We start from the raw sequence: 23172 nt of genomic DNA, 5'->3' as shown, positions 1-23172 counted from the left end.
AGTTGTTTGCAGAGAGGTTTTTTCACAAATGCACAGGCTACAAATCAAAGGGATGTGACACCTTTGTATATTATCAGGCAAAATGGTGAAAAAAAAAATGAAATGGAGTTTGTGAACTTTATTACTCAGGGCGACAAGTTAATATGTGGATGATGGTTTGCTGCTTCCAAATGAGATTTGTTGCATCCTGGGAACTGTGTAAAATATCTAAAGAGAGAGGAAAGTTTCCATGCCATGGACATCTCATTGGCTCTCCTGAGGAGTTTAGACTGGAAACTTAAAAGTCCACAATGGTTTGTAGGCGATAAAGTGTGTGAAGTGGAGAGCAGTGGGAGACTGTGTTTGCGTGAAGAATTTTAATGACCTAAAGTTTCTTTTCTTATTAATTTCAGCATAGGGAGGGCAGTGAGATAAGAAAGTCATCAATCTTGCAGACGTCTCTTTCCCCCTACAAAAGGCAATGGTTGATTTGGTACAAGCATCATAAAGCAGAAAGCCAAAAAATAGAATCAAATATGATTTTATACTTGTTATCATTCCTAAGAATATCTGCACTTTTCGTAGGCAAATGCCTGAGGAGAATGCTATTGGAATTCCTGCTCTGCGTGCTGGTGGGCTGTTTGTCATTTGGAAAGAATGTGCCTATTGGATGTGATAGGCCTGCTCCAAGAGGCATCGCTGAGTCTGCTACCAGACCTATTCATGATTCAAGGCTGTGAGTCTCCTCTTTGCACACAGGGCAGGTAAGTTATAATACTTGCTAGGTAAAAAGGAGGGCAGGAAATGGGTTACTGGAAGCCATCGGACTCATCATCTGCTTCAGTCTTGACAAAAATGTCAGAAGTGTTGGTCACTGAATCAGACAGAACTAATGCATTCTTTGCAAGCTACCTTTCAGGGGCTTGTCTGCCCTGCTGTTCTGGACTGTAAAGGTGGAAACCAGATAAGCACTAACCAACTGCCTGGTTAAATGGGACAAGTGTTTGAACCATGACCCAAATAAATGGTGTTTCTGTGTCAATTTTCACACGTATACTTTTTTTTTTGGAGGAGACTTAGAAGTATTGAAAAACTGTTCCTTATTAAAACTTAAGAGTGAGGCTTATTGTATTTTTCCTCTCCCTGTGGGTATGTTCAATTTATAGCTTTATATTTTTTCTTTTATTTAAAAATGTAACAATTACTTTTGTTCCTCTTTGGGGGCTCTAAGGACCATTGATAGGACACTTATAACTATCCATCCACTTAGCTCATAATTTCTGCCTTTTTCTGAGATGGCACTAAAATATTTGATCTAAAAATATCATAATATTTTCCAGATCAGACCCTTATTCATCGAAAAAATTACTTAGTATGAAACATCAGAACTTGTACTTGCCGTCTACTATTCCCTTATTAAATCAGTGAGCAACATGGCTTTAAAAGGCACAAGACATTATTTGAGAGCTCATTATATGTCAAACCCTGTGAAAGGCGTTGGGGAGTAAAAGGAAAATATTATGCCACCTAGAAAAGTAAATAAAAATTTAACAAGCAACTCTAAGTGCTGTGATAGGAAATTTGGTTGTGTGATTTCAGTATTGGTACACTTCTGATTCAGTTCATCACATTTGCCAAATATATATATATTTTTTGTACTGAGGAAATGTCTCCTCTGTTCACCATTGGAAATTACTATTTATCAAGCTGTTATTTACTTAGGTAATTTCACCAGATACAGGCTTACCTTGAGATATTGTGGGTTCGGTTTCAGACCATTACAGTAAAGTGAATATTGTGATAAAGGGAGTCACATGAATTTTTTGTTTTCTCAGTGCATATAAAAGTTATGTTAATTAAGTGTGTAATAGCATTATATCTAAAAATGTACATACCTTAATTAAAAAATGATGTGTTGCTAAAAAAATTGCTGAACATCATCAGAATCTTCAAATCATAATGTTTGGCTGGTAGAGAGTCTTGCCTTCAATTTGTAAAAAATGCTGTGTCTGCAAAGCCCAATAAAATGGTATGCCTGTATTCCCTTACAGATGATACTGAGGGAAAATAAAACTGTTCTTAGTAGAGCCATCTTTGGCTTATAAACTCCGATACTCATAATATTTAGTGCATCCTGCCCATTTGGTCTTTTGTTGAAGGACTAAATAATTGGTTTCTGAAGGACCTAGTATTAATGCAATACCTCACTGTGATTAATTTTATTAATCTCTTCCTTGGCCATTTTTTTCCAAATGAGAATATTTACTGAGTACAAACTGAATTGCTTCAGAGGTTTTCAGAAAATGTCTTATGGCTATGCTCTTGATTTGTTCCTTATCTCAAGGCTGAATTTTATTATGTTTTTTCCTCAGAGACTTTTTCAGTTTTATTTTTTACCACTTAGAAAAAAGGACCAGTTGTGTGTTCCAATCTAGAAAGTCCCTGAATTTCAAACTGAACAAAAGGCAAGAAAGGAAGAGTTAGGGATGTCATGTAATGTTCCCTATGTGTCATATGTCTGTCTTGTTCATGCCTGTTACGTCATGAACTGGCACTAACACCCAAAGTCCCATACAAATACTGGCTCCATAGTCACCTTCCTGTCAACCACAAGGAGCCTCGTTGACTCCTCAGCCTTATGTCTTTGCAGATTAACTTCCCCTTGACATCCTTCCCAGTCAGGATCTGACACATTAACACAGCTCTTGGGGCCTTGTCTTTTATTCTTCTATCTGGCATATGCACTGGCTCAGCTCTCTCAGAAACTGGGCATGAGTGCCCTGCCTCCTTGCCCAGCCCCGTAATGATGTAAACTGGAAACCAATGTGTGTGCTGACCCCTAAAGGGATCAGACTGTGTAGACATTCCAGAAGGAATGTGGTTACCCCAAAGGGAGTGGCTACACTGCAGGAGGCCTTGGATGTAGAAAAGAAACTCCCTTTGGGATACTAGAAGCTTTCTGTGACTTGATGCAATGTGTTTCTTCAGTTATGATGCCCAGGGGCTTGGGTGAAGGCTAGTGAGTGACTTGAAATTGTAGGCGTTGTATGACCTCAATAAGTAAAATGATTTAACCTGAGTTTTTGATGCAGATATTTATTGCAATGTCCCAAGGTTGTCTGAATTTTGAAGAATGATTCCTTCTAAGTAAATTGCCTTACTCTTCTGAGCAGAGCCCAGGTAGCCTGGTTATTTTAACCATGAAGAACTGATAGAGTTCTCTATCTCCTTGGGGAATATTTAAAAATACATAAAGCAAAATTATGTCACTTTAAGTACATTATGACTTCAAAAGCATGTAGTCAGCCCCACCAAATTTGCCTTTTCGTGGAGAATTGGAATAATTATAAGTATAGACAAAAGAGGTTTTTCTCACAGGCAGTTTTTGTGATTTCACTCTGGAATTTTGCTTAGGAACTCTTTTCAGTTTCTTAGAGGTGCTAAATTAAACTGCTGTAGTGAGGCCAGAGGGGGGCACCAAATAATCATGATTGATAGAGTGTTTTGGCTGAGCTGCAGCAGGAGGCTTGGGGCCTGGGAAGCCTCTGTGTTTGTTTTGAACATTTTGGGCAGAAAGTATATTGAAGTCTCTGTGTTCACTAAATCGTTGTCCAACCAGGAGCTGACACTCAGGCTTCAGTGGTCCAAAATGTGCTCAACTACAGGGGAAGCAGCAGTTGGCAGGATCTGTGCTTGCTAACATTTAGGAAGCCTCTGCCTTCTTTGTTCTCATTTCACCAATCCTAGCTACACTGGAAGAGTAGGGAGACAGATTTTCCCATGTCCTTAGAAGGTACTGGGATGAGCCTGTCTTGGTCTTTCTGAGACGGAGACATTATTGGCAGTTTCCCAGCTTTAGTTCTTCTGGATAAGTTGCTGAAATGTCTCTTCAGTCTCCAGGAAAAAAGGAATACATTTATCACATTTTAACATTTATCTTCATCTTTGACTATTAAAAAAAGCCTGCATCCTTTGCTGTATTTTCTAAGGCAGGATTTCTAACTTGAAGGCAGCTTGCAAGAGTATTTTACCACAATTGCTGCAGTTCATCTGGCATGGAAAAGTCATGCTTCACGTTATTGGTAATTACTGCCCTTTGTGATCTGTAGTTTTGCTTACGTATCTTATTTGTAGTAAATTAATCAAGGGCAGGTGGCTAGGATGAGGGCAAAAGGTGGGAATTTCTTCTGTTTAGCTGAGGAGGCTATAGATGTGCTTTCTCTGCCAATACTTGAGGTTTTCAACTCTTCTTGCAAAATACATTCAAATACCAAAAGTGATTAGTTATGATCACGTGAAATTTAAAACTCATTTTAGCCTCAGACTCTCATTTGTCACCTCAATTCTCTTTTTCAACTTTTAGTATGGTTTACGGGTATTTCAAAGTGTCCATTTACTGTCTCCTTTTGTAAGATAAAATCTGTGAGTATTTTCTTTCCTATTATGCAGTATATGGCAAGTAAACTGATGCACACATGAACAGTTCTGACTCAGGAGGACAAAGACTGTGAGGATCCTTGTAAGTGCTGGCCCTATAGATGCCCACATTTTCACTTAGTGTTTAAGAACTTGGGTTCTGGAGCCAGACTGCCTTAGCATGAATCTGCACTCTGCCTCTTACTGCCTACATGGCCTTGGTAAGGTGCTCAGTTTCTTTGTGCCTCAGTTTTCTCTTCTATAAAGTGGGGTAATGATAGTACTGGAGGGGTTCAGTACAGGTCACCTCAAGATGTGACACTTTGGCATGTGAATTATTTTAAACCGAAGGTAAGTAAGTCCCTGCAGGCAATTGAGAAACTTCTATCTCGTATTTTAATAGAATTTAAATTAGGAGCCTTGCCCATAATAAGAGTTATCATCAGAAATAAATTTAAAAACTTCTTTGAGTTAAAGTTGGCATACAATCTTATATTAGTTTGATGTATATAACATAGTAGTTAGATATTATATAACATACGACGTGATCACCCTGGTAAGTCTAGCACCCCCCTGACACCATACATAGTTATTACAATGTTATGACAATGTTCCTTATGCTGTACCTTAGATCCCTGTGACTGATTTTAGAACTGGCAATCTGTACTTCTTAATCTCTTTACCTTTTTCACTCATCTTCATCCCACTTGGCAACCATCAATTTGTTTTCTGTATCTATGAGTTTGTTTCTATTTTGTTTGTGGAGAAAAAGGAAACTGTGTGCACTGTTGGTGGGATTGTAAACTGGTATAGCCACTATGAAAAACAGTGTGGAGGTTCCTCAAAAACTTAAAAGTAGAAATACCATATGACCTAACACATGCACTCTGGGTATTTATCTGAAGAAATACAAAATACTAATTTGAAAAGATATATGCACACCTATTTTCATTGCAGCATTAATTACAATAGCCAAAATATTGAAGCAGCCTAAGCGTCCATCAATAGATGAATGGATAGGAAAGCTGTGACACACATATATATATAATGAAATATTACTCTGCAATAAAAAAATAATGAAATCTTGTCATTTGCAGCATGATTGGACCTAGAGGGTATTATGCTAAATGAAATAAGTCAAACAGAGAAAGGCAAACACCATATGATTTTATTTATATGTGGAATCTAAAAAACAAAACAAATGACCAAAAATAACTTTTAATGATTTATCTATAGAGCAGGGCAAACCTCTAATTTCTGAACATGGATTTTTCTTATTACCCTGTGAATGACATTCCTCCCTTCTGAAGCCTCAAAATATTTTACCTCATCCTTAGCTCAGACTGTCAGATATGAGGTCTGTCCAGAAAGTATCCAGCTACAATGTAATATGAAAAATAGAGACATTTCTTGAACAACATACAAAATACAAAAACATTGGACATGGGCAATAATGCCTCCGTCCCCTTCAAAATAGGCATGTTGGGACCTCACACAGTTCTCCCAATCACCATCAGCTACCCCATCATATTTTCCTGAATCTCATTGAAGTTCTGAAATCTCTTCCTTTCAAAGGTGATTTTAGTTTTGGGAAAAGCCAGAAGTTGCAAGGTGCCAAATCTGAGCTGTAGGGGGCTGAGTCACCTGAGCGATGTGATGCTTCACCAAAAACTGTACAAGACGTGATGCATGTCGTGATGGAGCTGCCAATCACCAGTTGCCCATAGCTGTGGCTTTCTGAATCATCTGAATAGTTACTGTGGAGGAATGTTCAAGATTAATGCAAAATTTGATGCAGATTTGCTGCTCTGCTTGCTCAGTCACTTTGAATGTGGTGGCCACACAGTACACATGCTCACTCAATGGCATCTACCATTCCAACTGACTAGTACAGTGAAGTTGTCATTGTTCACACATGCACATTCCAGTCCACTCTCCTTGGCTGCCAGGTTACAACAATGTCAGGCAAACCATTCTCATTATATTAACAATGGCTGGACTTTTTGCAGACAGACCTTGTATACCTCATTTTAACTTTCTGTACTCAAACTTCTCATGAATGTGGTGTCCCTAACATATGTATGTAGTTAAACTTGGTATTTTCTCTTGTTAGTCTGTCTCATGTAGATTCAATTATTACACCAACTAAAAGAATCTTTAAGGACAGAGGAAAGTTTCTTTCTGCCCTACAGTATCATAGGGTTATTGTGAGCATTAAATGAGTTATATGTAAAGCAGTTAGAACAAAACCTGATATTCAGTGTTTTGTAAATACTTGGTAAGTAAATGTTTAAAGGCAGTCTAAAACCTGTCATGCCAGTCTGACAAAACTTTTTTTTTTTTTTTTTTTTTTCCAGAGAAATTCATCAGGTGATTTTTATAGGGGCACATATTGACTGACTTGTTTTCTGTGCTCAGTTTCCTGGCTGGTATTTCCAGACTCTATCTCTTATGCCTGTAGAAACATATAAGAGAGAAGAGATGGAACAACCGAAGTCTTGTACAAAGATCATATTACAACTGACTCTTCAACATAATTTATGTAACAGACATTTCTATAGCACTTACTGGGTGCCCCGCACTGTTTTAAACACTGTACAAATATTAACTAATTTATCCTCATTATAACATGAGAATAGTTGTTTGAATTTCAATTAAGTGATGTCAGAACATCCTCTGTCCCTGTGTCTGGCATGATAATCTTTCAATAAATATTTGTTGAAGGAATGATTACCTTTGAGTGACTCAATCAATTAGTCTTTTTTGTTTGGTATCAAAAAGCAAATAATACACCAGGATATTATACTCAGTGGCCTAATAGGTTTTCAGAAACTGGAAACAGTTGGAATCCTTACACAGCTGTATTCAATTTGTACTGGAGGGACTGAGTAGCTTAAATGGTCCTGTCCCTTTTTCAATATCAAATAACTTATTATTTTAATATTAAGTTTAGCTGCTAAGATGTTATTGAATAGGTGAGTGAGGTCTTGGTGACTTGCAGACCATTACACTCACCTATACTGACAGTTGACTGTAACATTCTAAATTTCCATTTTTATCATTATTTTGGATTTTGAGGAGCAAGTATTGTGGTTCTGTTTAAAACATTAAGATTTGCCAATTTTTCTTTGAATTACATCCTTTGTTTTTATTCTGAGCTGGGAAATAATTTGCATTGTATTTCTAGATTTGTTACTGTGTCAATAAAACTTCAACATGCAGCCCATCCCAGGGCTGCGCACAGACAATATGTCCAAATTAGATGGGAAGATTAGCAAAACAAGTACTTACTATTTTGTAATGCTTTATTCATAATTGAAAGCATTCACACCATAAGCCCGAGAAATAAATTACCTTAAAATATGTCAGATCTATTCAAACATTTATTTGGCAACACTTGAGATGCAAGTTTTTAAAAATTTAACTTTGTTTTTTTATGAAGACACAATAAATGTGTTTTATTCAACATGGTATTGCTCCAGTCCATTGTAGACTCTTTTTATAGTCACTGAAATAGCTGCATTTAGCCTTAAGTCATACTCTTGAAGCACAGTTAATATGATAAAAAAGAATCGATGTAATGACTGCCTAAGCCTTTAATAGTCTCTGTGTCTCTTTACTCTTGCCCTCTTGGTCTCTAGCTACCAGGTGAAATATTTATCTCTTCCTAACTATGACAACTATCTAGTGAGTGGTATTTAAATTTTTTTCCATGGAACTATTGAGATCTGGCAACTGAAGGGCCTTCGGAAAAGTGTGGGTAAATTTGCATGAGGAGCCCAGGTTTCTTTGGTGATTCTGAAGAAGTGGAGAGGAGATGTCAAATATCTCTGAGCTTAAACGTTATCAATATTGCTGGGGTTAGACATGAGTGATTGTGGACAAATCCTGGGTTTCAGCAATGGACTGTCTCTGTGGCTTGTCCAGTAGTTGAAGGTGGGAGGTATATTGAGGTTTGTGAATTGACAGTAAAATCTGTCTCAGTCCAGCCAAGTGATTGTCAGGCTTGAAGCCAAGTTGCTGTTCCAGTGAATCAAAAAATTCCAACCCAGTTTGGATAGGCTGGTTTGCATGTAGCCCTAGGATTTGGCTGCATGTTGAAGTTTTATTGACACAGGTGAGGGGCTGAGTGATGGAAAAAAAAAGAAAGGATATTATTATAAAGTCAAGATTTCAGCTGTGAACTGAAGCCTTATATTTTGGCAGTAGGGACAGTGGGCAGGTCCTCAGACAGGAACAAGTTCCTAACAGGGATTGTGGTACTGTGCAGCCCTAAGAGAGACATTTGAACCTTGTCTCCAGATAAGAAATACAAACTATTAATCTCAGATACTAGTAACTGTTTTAGAAGATTTGTGGTCCTATCAAGATGCTGGTATAAGATGGGTTGTCTCAAGGAAAGATAGTGAGTTTGTTTATTTGTTTAGAAGCATGTCTATGTAGGTATTTAAGAAACACTTAGGTGGCTCAATAAATATTTGTGTAAAAATATTGAATGGAAGTAGAATCTTGAGGCTTGTGCTTAAAAACACCATGGGAGGTGTCTTACTATTCACATGCCTATCTGTAAAGTAGGACCCTTGAGTTTCAGTTTACAGATGTATCCACTCTCCCACATATGCATTCAGATATCTTATTGATGTCATCTACCCTCTTGTGCTTTTTCTTCCTCTTCTTGTGAATGGAATTTGACTTTGTTATGTTTGCCTCCAACTCTTACACTCCATCAAATGAGAGTGATCCTCCCTCTGCCTTCCCTCCCTCCCCCCAATCAAACTTGCCTTGTACTTCATTGCCCTGAAGTTCTTCTCATGCCATTTCTCTTACCTGGCCAGCCTCACTTTTCCCTCTTCACCTTCTCAGATATTGCCCACCCTTTAGGGATGAATAAAGGTTTTCTGAGGTGCTTTTCCCAATATTTTGCCCTTTTTAAAAACTTCTTCAATGTCATCTATCTTAAAAGATAGAAAATTTAAGAGTAAGGAGCACATTTTTGTCATTTCCTATTTACTGCATTGATTCCAGTGATGTTGGACCACAAACCAGGCACTCAAAAATCCTCATCTGCTTAATTGGCTTTGTACAAACTCAGCCTCTGCCCTCTTAAATTATAGATTAGTTTAGATATATTAGCTTTAAAAAAATTGAACCAAGGGCCTTGTTTTGTTTTGTTTTGTTTTATATTTATCTACTTCAAGCTCTCCTTGATCCTAATCATGGTAGAAAAAATAGTTGGAAGTTTTCTCTCTGGTGGACAATGGTACTATGAGATCAGAGTTCCAAAATATGACTTCTGTCATCAAGGCCATTATCTGAATAGATTTTCGGGTAAGTTATTGAGAAATGTTTATTTTAAAGTTCTCTGGAAGACTTTAATCTAAAACTGATCTGATTAGACACATACAGCTTTCCAAGCTACAGTGCTCAAAATTATGATTAGGATAGTAGTGAAATAACTTATTTTCATAGTATATGTTAAGCTCTCTGGGACCCTAATGTCAAGCATATTGTTAGGCACACATAGTAAGTTATCAATAAATATTTGATGAAAAATTAAAATATTTTAATATATAAATTTTTGAGTAGGCAATTCCATTTTGTCACATTGCTGAGAATGATGTAATTGAGTAAAGTTTCTATCAAGTGCTCATTTATGACCAAATTTCAAACCTCTTTGAAGTTAGTTAGAGGTGCCTTTGTCTTCACATAGCTTGGAAGACAATAAGCCATTTTACACAGAGGTTATATTTAGCAGTTCTCTGAGATTCACAGTAGTCCATTATTATGATTGTATTTTAGCACAGCCTGATGAAAAAGACATCAGCATTATTATCTTTCTCTTCTCTGTTTCAATTTTTCTTTCTTCTTAACAGACTTCTTTCTCAAAAATATTCATCAGCATTTACATTAAATTAGTATTCTTTAGGCTACATAGTATATAAATTAATATTCTCTCTGAGTAAGTGCTTGATGATTATTTTCATAGATGCATTATGGACTTTGGTATTATTCAAAGAATACATAAATTAAATTCTGACAAGCTTTTGAAACATTTCCTTCAAAGTAATGCCTACAAATTAGTCCTTTCCTTCCCTTCTTAGACTGGGCTGTGACCAAAATGTCAGATGAGAATAGGATCATAAATTTCTGTTATATCTGGATCTAGATCAACAGGCGTAGAATTATGGATGGTTCTTGAGCCTGCTTACTTCCACAGGCTTGTGGCTGTGAACTTTTTAAATGTAGTTTTTAATCTGCTGCCTACTAGCACAATATAATAAATAGCACAATAAAATAAACATTTAGTATCTTATGAGGAAAGCCACATGCACCTGACCCTTTCTCTGAATAACTTGACAAAAGACCTCATTTTCTATGATTTGAGAGAAAAATATTGGTTATAATGTTTTGCTGCATAAAGTATATTCTAGTTTAAATTAGTGCCATATAAAGTTATCATCTTGCTTGAACAAAATTCTTATTAAATGGAGCATGTTTTTATTCCACAAAATGTAATCAAATTTTTAGTTATTTTTTTTCAGTTGGAAATTTACTAAATTCATAGAAAACAAGTTACACAGCCTTCCAAAGAATATGTTACATGATTTAGTATTTGGTTTTCTCTGGCATTGTGCAGTTTTTAGGGAATATTGCAAGTTAAATATATTAAAGTAGAAATTGAAAGAAAATAGCTAGAGGTAGAGCAATAAATTTGCAGATAAAGACAAATTTAAATAAATGTTCATTGTAGTATTATTTATAGGAGTAATCTGGAACTGCCAAAGTCTTAAACACTAACTACGTTGTTAGAAAAACTGTGACTTTTCATTAATGGACATTTAGGTAGACTTTAAAAATAATTTTGAAGAAGTTTTAAAAGCACAGGACATTATTCTTAGTGTAAGAAAACACAACACCACCACCTAGAAAATCAAGTGTATACACAATAGAATTTTGGTTTGTAAAGAGCGCAAATGAGTGGGTATGAGGCAAAGTGCACTTTGAGGGTCTTATCACACTGAGTCCTCTCAGGAGCACAATTAGAGTAATCATGGCAACTCAGAAAATTCCGCTGTCAAGGACTGATTACCTATGTAAACAGTTTTAGAAGATCATTTTTGAAGTTGAAAATCATAGATCAACAATTTGAAGACATGTAAATTGTATATTGGAAGAAATTAAATATGTAAATATAATGCATTTATGATAGATTTAAAGGGTTTGTTTCTTTGGAGGAAATGTAATAACTTCTGTTGGTGAGACTGGTTCTTAAAGTATAAACTGGCCAAGTAGGTTTAGGTATTAAAATACCTAACAATGATTGGTTCCCTCTGTAGCCATGGCTAGATCATCTCTCTGTTCCTTAATACCCAAGGCCATCCTAAAATGAACTGCTTTGCCCCATGAAATACAATAGTCCCTCTGATAGACCCTGAGGTCCAGTCGTAGTTGTTTTATCCCCCAAGGAACTCTAAGAGGAGGTCATTTTCTCCTAAAGCAGAACTGAAGGACTCAAAATATCTGGAGACCAAGGTTTCCAGGATTCAGCTTTGCGATTCTTCCCCATTTGTGGCTGTCCTCCCACCATCTGCACCGACATATTCAGAGTTAAAGAGCTGTGTTGCTTGCTATGCTAACAGCTTTTATGTGGGGACCAGAGTAAGTGGCAATGTTAAAATGTTTGTGCTAGGATGTTCATTTTTCCCCTAAGAATCATTATGTCAAGTTTTAGTGCCAATACATGCCAGTGCAGGCTAACCAGTTTTAACACAAAGAAGAATGAGGCTTTGATTCCTCATGAATGATACTTAATAATAAAAAAATACTTTCTATTTCCTAAATCTTACATGATAATCATTCTTTCCTTGTGGGTCTACGACACTGTGTCAGTCTTGGGGTCATCATCCCATATATTACAGTAATAGTCTGCCTTTTATGTAGTATGTAAACGTGCAGCTGAATAGGGTGGTCCTGGTTGCAGGTTATGTCTTTGTTTGCTGGACTTCCATGCACTTTGATTTTCTGGAACTTATGGTTGTTTCTAGTTTTGGGGTAGTTGTATTCCTTCTTAGTTGTGGAGGGAGACGCCGCATGTCTGTCTATGCCTCCATCTTGGCCAGAAGTCCTCCTAGTGAATATTTTAATTGAATTATTATATTCTTCAATTCCTGAAGTTCTGTTTTTTAAGATACTTTCATTTTGTTCATGCATCATTTTCCTGATTTTCCTTAGTTGTCTGTTTTCTCTCGAAGTTCATTGAACTTATTTAAGATGGTCGTTTTTATTTTTGTCTCATAATTATTAGGTCTTCATTTCTTTAAGGTTGTTTCTGTGCTGGCTTAGGGGAGGGGCTCTCATGGGTGAAATAATTTTTTTAACCATTTTAATGTCGCTGGTTTTGGCTTTGCACTTTCCTGGGATATTATGACTTTTTAACTGGTTTCTGGAGTTCTCTTAAAGCATTTTTAGACAGTATATTGTTAAGTTCGTGTCTCTGTGGAAGAACAAAGTGTGGGGCTTCCTATTTTTCTAAAGGATTGGGCTGGCCTGGCAGAGGGTCCCTGGTTTATTCTTTGGGTGTTCTAGAGGGAACAGGCTATGAGGCAGAAGCCTGTCATTCTTCCAAAGTTGTGTAGTTTTTGTATTTTATGCTGTTTTAGTTTGTAACTAGCCCTATAGAAATAAGGTGATTAAAACAGGGGGAAATGATAGCAGGGCCCAGGTGTTAGAGTTTAGCCTTAATTGATAGGCTTAAGTAATTGAAGCTGTGACTGGATAGACTTTCTTTATCACCAAACCTTTGCTTCTGGAATTTTGCCTAGAGGGTGGCGGCAGGCAGCAGGACCCCAAATTGCTTTTCGGTAGCATAACTACTATTGAATCAAGATTAAAGCATTTCCATCTCCCTAAAAATTATCCTGTGTCTTGTTGTATCATCCTTTCCTCTAGCCCCATAGCCCAAGGCAACCAGTGATCTACTTTCTGTCTCTATAATTTTGCATTTTCTAGAACTTCATGTAGACTTTTATGCTTTGCTTCTTTCACTTAGCATAATGCTTTTTGAGATTCATTTGTGTTGTTTTGTGTATCAGTATTTTGATCTTTTTATTGCTGTGGATGTCTGTGACGCGATATTCCAGCGTCCGCATCGTTTAGAGCTGCGACTCAGAACATGGCGCGTTCCTAGAAGCCGCTTTCGGCATCAGTGGGCGGCGGCGCGTGGACTTGCAAGCGTGGGGCGCGGGACCAACCGACGCCACTTCGTGTTGGACAGTGGAAGCTGGAGAGCCGGGCTATTCGGACTGAGCCAATTGGTTTCCATGGATCTCAATAGTGCCAGCACTGTTGTTCTTCAAGTCTTAACTCAGGCCACCAGTCAGGATACTGCTGTGTTAAAGCCAGCTGAGGAGCAGTTGAAACAGTGGGAAACACAGCCAGGTTTTTATTCAGTGTTGCTGGTAAGTTGCTTAAAAATAGTTATTATTTTTAATAAAATGAGACACTATCCTATTGTTTTAAAAACCTACTTGTGTTGGTGGTTTACTTAGTGAAACTGATCCAAATGTTTGGCTGCCATTGCACTGCCATTTACTAATTCGAGGCATGGCACTTGGAGGACATTTAAGAGATGTTTATTGTTGGGTGAGTATACCCAAGCAGGGTATTGGTAGTATCTGCTTAGAAGGTTACACTGCCAGTTTTCTATTTTAGCCTGTAAATGCTGCCCTCAAGACTGTAAAGGAGGAAAGAGGAAGGACATCTCTAAAATCAGAGAAGGAAAACTCTGACCCCAAAAAACCTCCGCTGCCTTGCGGCATACCTCTTCAGGGGAAAGGCTAAGGGAGTAAACCCCGACAGGAAATCCGGAGCCGGAGTCCCTAAGGCGGTTTGACATTGTAGTCAACACCGGCAACTCCTGCGGCGCACCTGAAGCCAAGCTGTATTGACTTTGTCTTTCCCTTGGACCCTTCAGCTGCGAAGAGAGGGGGGGTCTGCTGCATGGGCAACAGCAGACCCTCCATATCACCCTGCCCAGGCTCTGTAGCTTCAGTTTCACTGGAGAGAACACTCCAGCGTCATCGCAAGATGTCGACTCAACACGGGAGGAGACAGATACCGGTTATAAGCTCATCCGATTGGCGAAGGAAACGAGCGCCAGGGGTCTCCTCTGACGGTGGGAGAGGTCATCGCACCTCACTGGACAGCTACCGTCTCGCCATGGCTCGCCTGCCCCACTGGGTGTGTGGGGATCAGAGAGGCGCCTCTCGAAAAGTGGGCCACAAAACACCCGCACCAGTTAATTCCAAGCAAACAACAAGAAAGAAGCCTCCGGCTCTTCGCCTCGCTAGCTGGAACATCAGGACCATGTGCCCCGGACTTACTGCAGACCTTCCGTGGATCAAGGGTGCCAGGAAAACCGCTGTTATCGATAGGGAACTGGCACGACTAAACATCGACATTGCGGCTCTACAGGAGACCCGGTTGGCCGACAACGGAACTATCAGAGAAACCAACTACACCTTCTACTGGCAAGGGAAGTCTCTGGACCAACCAAGACAGCACGGTGTTGGGTTCGCTGTGAAGAACACGCTTGTTAACTCCATAGAGCCTCCCACAGGAGGCACAGAGAGATTACTTACCCTCCGATTGTCAACAGCTTTCGGCCCAGTCAGCATTCTTAGCGCGTATGCCCCAACCCTCTGCGCCACCACCGAAGAGAAAGAACAGTTCTACCATGCACTGGACGAAGCGTTATCCAAGATTCCCAGAAGTAACGCTCTCTATCTCCTTGGAGACTTCAACGCAAGAGTAGGAGCCGACCACATGGCCTGGCCCACCTGCCTTGGAAACTTTGGGAGAGGAAAGATCAATGAGAATGGTCAGCGACTGCTTGAGCTTTTGTGTCACCACGGCCTGTGCGTGACAAACACATTCTTCAAGTGCAAAGAGATCCACCAGGTGTCATGGAGGCACCCCCGCTCCCGTCATTGGCACCAGCTTGACCTCGTCATCACCAGAAGAACGGATATTGGCAGCACCCTCCTCACCCGCAGCTACCACAGTGCAGACTGCGACACGGACCATGCCCTCATGGTAAGCAAGGTGCGCATAATGCCGAAGAGGTTGCACCACTCCAAGATGAAGGGTCGCCCACGCATCAACACCAGTTGTGCCAGCAACCCAGTTAAGACCCAGCAATTCATCAACAAGATGGAAGATGCACTCGGCGAGGGAGTGGCGGCAGATGACATTATCGAATCCAATTGGCCACGTCTCCGCGACGCCATATACAACTCCGCCATTATTGCTTACGGGAAGAAAGAGCGGAAGAACGCTGACTGGTACGAGGCTCACTGGGAAGAAATGGAACCCGTGATCGAGGCTAAGAGGAAGGCCCTACTGGCTTACAAGGTCACGCCCACTCCCAGTACACTTCAAGCTCTACGGGCTGCCAGGAACAAAGTCTAGAAGACCGCCCGCCATTGTGCCAACACCTATTGGCTAAACCTGTGCAGAAGCATTCAGGAAGCCGCCGATATAGGCAACGCACGAGGAATGTATGAGGGTATCAAGAAGGCAACAGGCCCAATCCCCTCCAAGATCGCCCCCCTTAAGTCCAAGACAGGTGAGGTCATCACTGACCAGGAACAGCAGATGCGGCGGTGGACCGAGCACTACCTCGAGCTGTACGCAACGAAGAACACCGTAACAGACACTGCTCTTAAAGCCATCCCAGACCTACCAGTCATGGAGGAGCTAGACACCCCACCTACTGCGGCAGAGCTCGGCAAAGCCATCGACCGCCTTGCTTGCGGGAAAGCACCAGGAAGCGACGGAATCCCTCCAGAAATCCTAAAGAGCGGGAAACCAGTCCTGCTACAGCCGCTCCACCATCTACTCTGTCTCTGCTGGAAGGAGGGTTACATCCCCCAGGATATGAGAGACGCCAACATTATCACCATGTACAAGAACAAAGGAGACCGCAGCGACTGCAACAACTACCAGGGCATCTCTCTCCTCAGCGTCGTCGGCAAAGTATTCGCCCGGGTCGCTCTTGCCCGCCTGCAGACCCTTGCCTCCCGCGTCTACCCAGAGTCCCAGTGTGGCTTCAGAGCTGGCCGATCAACAGTGGACATGATCTTTTCCCTATGCCAGCTGCAGGAGAAGTGTCACGAGCAGCATAAACCACTCTACCTCGCCTTTATCGACCTCATGAAGGCGTTTAATCTGGTCAGTCGAAGCGGACTCTTCAGCTTGCTACGGAAGATTGGCTGTCCACCACATCTGCTTGCTGTGGTCATGTCCTTTCACGACAACATGCACAGCACGGTGTCCTACAATGGCGCAACCTCTGAGGCCTTCCCAGTCAGCAGCGGAGTAAAGCAGGGCTGCGTCCTCGCGCCTACGTTGTTCGGAATCTTCTTCTCCATGCTCCTCCAATACGCCTTTAAGGACTGCAGCGAGGGTGTCTTCATTCACACCAGATCTGATGGCAAGCTCTACAACCTGGCCCGTCTACGAGCCAAGACCAAAGTCAAAGAGGTGCTCATCCGTGAGATGCTCTTCGCCGACGACGCAGCTTTGACATCACACTCCGAAGAGGGACTCTAGCAGCTAGTCACTTGCCTTACCCACGCATGCAAGGAGTTCGGACTAGCCATCAGCCTGACGAAGACGAATGTTATGGCTCAAGGCACGGGGACTCCCCCATGCATCACCATCGACGGATACACCCTGGAGGTTGTCAACGACTTCACTTACCTCGGGTCCACCATCTCGAGCTCTCTGTCAGTCGACTTGGAGGTCAACCGGAGAATCGCCAGGGCAGCCACAGTTATGGCCAGACTGAACCAGCGAGCGTGGAACAATTCCAGCCTCACTGAGAAAACCAGACTGCACATCTACCAAGCCTGCGTACTCAGCACTCTCCTCTATGGCAGCGAGACGTGGACCACCTACGCAAGGCACGAAAGGAAACTCAACAGCTTCCACATGAGGTGCCTGCGACGCGTCCTGCATGTCGCCTGGCAGGATAAGGTCCCCAACACCGAGGTGCTGAAGCGAGCCAATATGAGCAGTTTGCATGCAGTTCTTAGTGAGAGACGCCTCAGGTGGCTCGGCCATGTCAAAAGAATGGATGCAGGCCGTATCCCCAAAGACCTCCTCTACGGCGAGCTAGCAGAAGGCAAGAGGATGACAGGGCGCCCAAAACTGCGGTTCAAAGACATCTGCAAAAAGGACATGACACAATGCTCCATCAATCTCAACACATGGGAAGTTCAAGCAGACGACCGCCTAGCCTGGAGGCTCGCGGTCAGGCAAGGTACGACACGCGCGGAGGCTGTGCGCAACGAGGAGGCGGCCCAGAAAAAATCGAGGCGGAAGCAGCGTCAACAGCAGCAACAACGGCCATCTGCCTTCACCTGTACCAAGTGCGGCAGGGATTGTCACTCCCGAATCGGACTGCACAGCCATTCTCGGCGGTGCAGATAGACTCTCAAGAAGCTACGCCATCGTCTCTCGAGACGGATGGCTGCCGACGACGACGAATCATTCTTTCATAATTTGGATGCCTTGTATTTCTTTTTCTTCCCTAATATCTAGGACTTCCAATAATACATTAAATAAAAGTGGCAAAAGTGAACATCATTGTCTTGTTTCTGATCTTGGAGGAAATTTTCAGCTTTCCATCATTGCGTATGATGTTAGCTATGGGTTTGTCAGAGATGGTCTTTATTATCTTGAGTTACATTTCTTCTATACCCACTTTGTTGAGTTTTTAATCATAAATGGATACTGAATTTTTGTCAAATGCCTTTTTTGAGTCTATTGGGATGATAATATGATTCTTATCTTTTGCTTTCTTAATATTTGTATCACATTGATTGATTCGTGGATGTTGAACAGTCATTGCAGCCCTGGAATAAATCCCACTTGATCATGATATATGATCCTTTTAATGTGTTGTTGAATTCAGCTTGCTAGTATTTTGTTGAGGATTTTTGTATCTATGTTCATCTGGGATATTGGCCTATAATTTTCTTTTTGTAGTGTCTTTGCCTGGCTTTGGTAGGAAGGTAATGCTGGCCTCACAAAATGAGTTTGGTAGGATTCATCTGTGAAGCCATCTGGTCCTGGACTTTTGCTTTTTTGGAAGTTTTAAAATTACTGATTCAATTTTATTACTTGTAATCAATCTTTTCAGATTTTCTAATTCTTCATGATTCAGTTTTGGAGGGTTGTACATTTCCAGGAATTTACTAATTTTTTCTCAGTTTTACAATTTGTTGGTGTTTAATTGTTTGTAATAGTCTCTTGTGATCCTTTGTATTTCTGTGATGTCAGTTGTAACATCTCTTCTTTCATTTCTGATTTTATGTATTTAGGCCCCTTCTCTTTTTTTTCGTGATGAGACTGACTAAGGGTTTATTAAATTTGTTTATCTTTTCAGTGAACCAGCTTTTTGTGTCATTGGTCTGTTTAGTCTTCATTTTATTTATTTCTGCCATGATCTTTATTTCCTTCCTTCTATTAACTGGCCTTTGTTTGTTCTTCTTTTTCTAGTTTCTTAAGGTGTAAAGTTAGAGTGTTTATTTTGAATTTTTCTTGTTTCCTGAGGTGGGACTGTATCACTATGAACTTTCCTCTTATAACTGCTTTTGCTACATGCCCGTAGGTTTTGGAAAGTTATATTTTCATTTTCATTTGTATAAAGGTATTTTTTTATTTCTTCTTTGAATTCATGGTTGAATTATTGGTTGCTTGCTAGCATGTTCTTATAATGGATTTCTAGTTTCATATCGTTTTGGTCAGAAAAGATGCTTGATGGGATTTCAGTCTTCTTGAATTTATTGAGACTTGTTATGTGACCTAACATGTTACATATCCTAGAGAGTGTTCCATGTGCACTTAAAAAGAATGTTGTTTTTTTTCTCAAGTTTTGGATGAAATGTTCTGTGTATAACTATTAAGTCCTTCTGATCTTATCTGCCATGTAAGGCTACTATTTCATTGTTGATTTCCTGTCTGGATGACCTATCCATTGATGAAAGTGGAGTATTAAAGTCCTCTGTTATTATTGTATTATTGTCAGTTTTGGCCTTCATGTCCATTAATATTTACTTTATATATTTAGGTGCTTTTATGTTGAGTACATGAATATTTACAAATTAATATCCTCTTGTATTGACCCCTTTACCATTATGTAATACTCTTTTTTGTCCTTTGTTACAGTCTTTGTTTTTAAGTTTGTTGTCTGATATGAGTATGGCTACTTTGGCTTTCTATTTGTTTCCATTGGCATGGAGTACCTTCACCAATCTCTTCACTTTCAATCTGTATGTATCTTTAGATCTGACATGAGTCTCTTATGGGCAGCATATTGTTGCTTTTAAAAATCTATTTAGCTACTCTATCTCTTTTTATTTGATCACCCAGTTCATTTACATTTAAAGTAATTATCGAAGGGATGTACTTATTGCCATTTTCTTAATTGCCTCTTGCTTGTTTTTTTTTTTTTAACAATTTTATTTATTTATTTATTTATTTATTTATTTATTTATTTATTTATTTATAGAGAAAGGGGAAAGGAGAAAGAGAGAGAGAGAGAAACATCACTGTGTGGTCGCCTATCACTCGCGCCCCCAACTGGGGACCTAATGTGCAACCTAGTCATGTGCCCTGACTGGGAATTGAACCAGCGACACTTGGTTCATAGGCTGACGCTCAATCCACTGAGCCAGCATCTTGCTTGTTTTTGTAGTTCTCTCTTCTCTCCATTTTCTCTTGGTCTCTTCCTTTGTGGTTTGATGGTTTTCTTTAATGTTATGTTTGGGTTTCTTTCTCTTTGTGTATCTATTGTAGTTATTTTTTTTTGTTTTGTTTTGTTTGTTTGTGGTTACCATGAGGTTCATATATATTGATCTCTATATATAATGGTTTATTTTAAGCGGATAGTTAAGTTTGAATGCATTCTAAATGCACTACCATTTTACTCCCCTCACATTTTATGTTTTCAATGTTATATTTTACATCGTTTTATTTTTGTATCCCCCAATCACTAATTTATTGTACTTATAGTTGATTTTACTACCTTTGTCTTTAATCTTCATACTAGTTTTTTAACGAGATGATCTGCTGTCCTTACTATTTATCTTTACCAGGGAATTTTTTTTCTTTCATGTATGTCTTATTTAGTTGTGGTCTTTTTTAATGCTTAGAGAAAAACCTTTAATATTTCTTGTAAGGCTGGTTTACTGGTGATGAACACCTTTAATTTTTGCTTGTCTGGGAAACTACCTTACATTTAGTTCTGAGTGATTTCCTAGTTGGATAGAATATTATTGGTTGTCAGGATTTTCCTTCCAGCACTTAAAATATATCTTGCCATTCTCTTCTGACTTGGAAAGTTTCTGCTGAAAATCAGTTTATAGTCTTGGGGGTTTTCCTTGCATGTGACTCCCTGTTTTTCTCTTGCTTCTTTAAATCTTCATTTTTAACTTTTGCCATTTTAATTATAATGTGTTTTGCTGTGGATCTGTTTGGGTTCTTTCTATTTGAGACTCTGTACTTCCTGGACCTGTATGTCCATTCCCTTACCCAAGTTAGGGAAATTTTCAGATATTATTTTTTCAGATAAGATTTCTGATTCTTTCTCTTTCTCTTCTCCTTCTGGAACACCTAAAATGCAAATGTTAGTACACTGATGTTGTCCAGAGGTCCCTTAATTTATTTTTAAACAGTCTTTCTTCTCATTGCTGTTCTGGTTGGGTAATTTCCACTAGTCTGTCTTCCATATCACTCTATCATCTAATATGATGTTGATTCCCTCGAGTGTATTTTTCATTTCAGTTGTTATGTTTTTCAGCTCAGATTGATTCTTGTATTTTCTAACTCTTTGCTGAAATTTTCACTGTGTTCCTTCATTTTTCTTCTGAGTTCAGTGAGAATCTTTCTGACCATTTTGAACTCTTTATCAGGAAAATTACTTATCTCTATTTAATTAGAGTTGTTTTCTCCTATAGGTTTACTTTGATTTTTTTATTTGGCACATATTTTTTCTATCTCCTTATTTTTTGACTTTATGTGTTTGTTTCTATGAATTAGGTGAAACAGCTGCCTCTCCTAATCTTGAAGGAGTGGCCTTTTGTAGGAGTAACCCCTATGTAGACTGAGTGAGGGGTGGCTTTGGCAGGTGGGTTGGAGCTAGAGTGGGTGTAGGTTGGGTGTGAGTCCCAGGATGCACTGTGCTGAGCCCAGGACAGCTGGAGCCAGTGTGAATAGGGCAGGAGGTAATTCCCAGGGCATGTCATGCTGGAACTGCCTTGGCAGGTTGGTCGGCTCAGACGCTGGCCAGGAAGGTCTTGGAGTGCATCATGACAGAGCTGCCTTGGTTGGTCCACTGGGGCTGGGTGTGCATGGGCTGGGGCGTCCTGGGGCATGCCATGCTAGTGCCACCTTGGTAAGATGCTGGGTCAGTTGCAGGCCACAGGGGTCTGGAATATATTGTGCCAGGGCTTCCTTGGCAGGATAGCTAGAGCTGTGGACACAGGCTGTGGGATACTGGGGTGTGCTGTTCCGAGGCTGTTCTGGTGGAATAGTTGGAGCTGGGCGTGTGCAGGCTTGGGGTCCCAGGGTGTAACATGCAAGGGCTGCTTTGGCAAGATGGCTCAAACTGGAGCATGCATTGGCTGTGGGGGTCCTGGGGTGTGCTGTGTGGGAGCCACCTTGGTGGAATGTCTGTATTGGGCACAGCCTGGGAGTGTTCTGGGATGCTTGGGGGTCACATTTAGAAGATGACTGGAGCTTCTGTGAGCCAGGGGCCCAGAGAATAATTGGACATCCTTGGAAGGCCAGCTGGGGTGCCTGAACTGTGCCCCTGTCCATGCTATCAAGATATAAGGAGAACATAAAAATGGCACTTGCTGCCACCTTCCATCCCAGAGAGACTTCCAGTGGCTCCCTTCTCATTTAGCAGTTGCTCTCAGCTTAGCTAGTGGATTTCCTTCCACTATGCTGTATCTTGCTGTGTCCCATGGCAGATGACTCTGTACACAACTTCAGTGATATTCCTTCCTACTGCAGGTTGCTGAACTGGGGCTGGGTTTCTGTCATTACTGTGTCTCAGTACTTCCCACTCTCTCTGTGTGGACCCTTTATTGTTTGTTATATAGAAGCTGCTTAATCATCCTTCAGTTCTTCTTCAGGAGGACTTGCTCTATATGCAGGTGCATATTCTGTGTGTCTGTGGGAGGAGTTGAGTTCAGGGTCCTCCTACACCACCATCTTGAGGAGGCTCAGGTGATATTACTTTGGTAATTAAGTAATAATATTATGAAAGTAGAGAGAAAACCTTTTTTATGTAATTTGAAGAAGTGAGAAAAAAGAGATTTTTTTTTTTCTATTAATGAGAAACATGTCCCTGTTTCTCTTTTCCATCCCGGGCTGTTTGCTGTGAATGCATCTTCCATTTTATGCTGAAATGAGCTGAAGACAGGTGGAAACTATGTGTTCCACAAACCTGAATCCGCAAGCCTGAAAATATATACCTCATCTGTCTTACAGTTTTATGAGTGCTTATGTGGTCAAACTATGCACAAATTAGCATAGATTATTAATTAAACTCATTCAAGTGCAGATTCTTAATAATAACATAGAACAATAAAAACAATTCAGAAGATATATTTTTAGTACTCATTACTTGATTTCTTTAAGTTCCAACAGGATTCTGTTTAGCTGTAGAAACTTGAATGTATGCAAATTGGCATGGATATAATC

The sequence above is a fragment of the Furipterus horrens genome, unplaced genomic scaffold, assembly GCF_987537825.1.
Source record: "Furipterus horrens unplaced genomic scaffold, mFurHor1.1.pri manual_scaffold_1, whole genome shotgun sequence".
NCBI lineage: Eukaryota > Metazoa > Chordata > Mammalia > Chiroptera > Furipteridae > Furipterus > Furipterus horrens.
The sequence above is the reverse complement of the archived record's forward strand: the minus strand, read 5'-3'. Positions refer to the sequence as shown.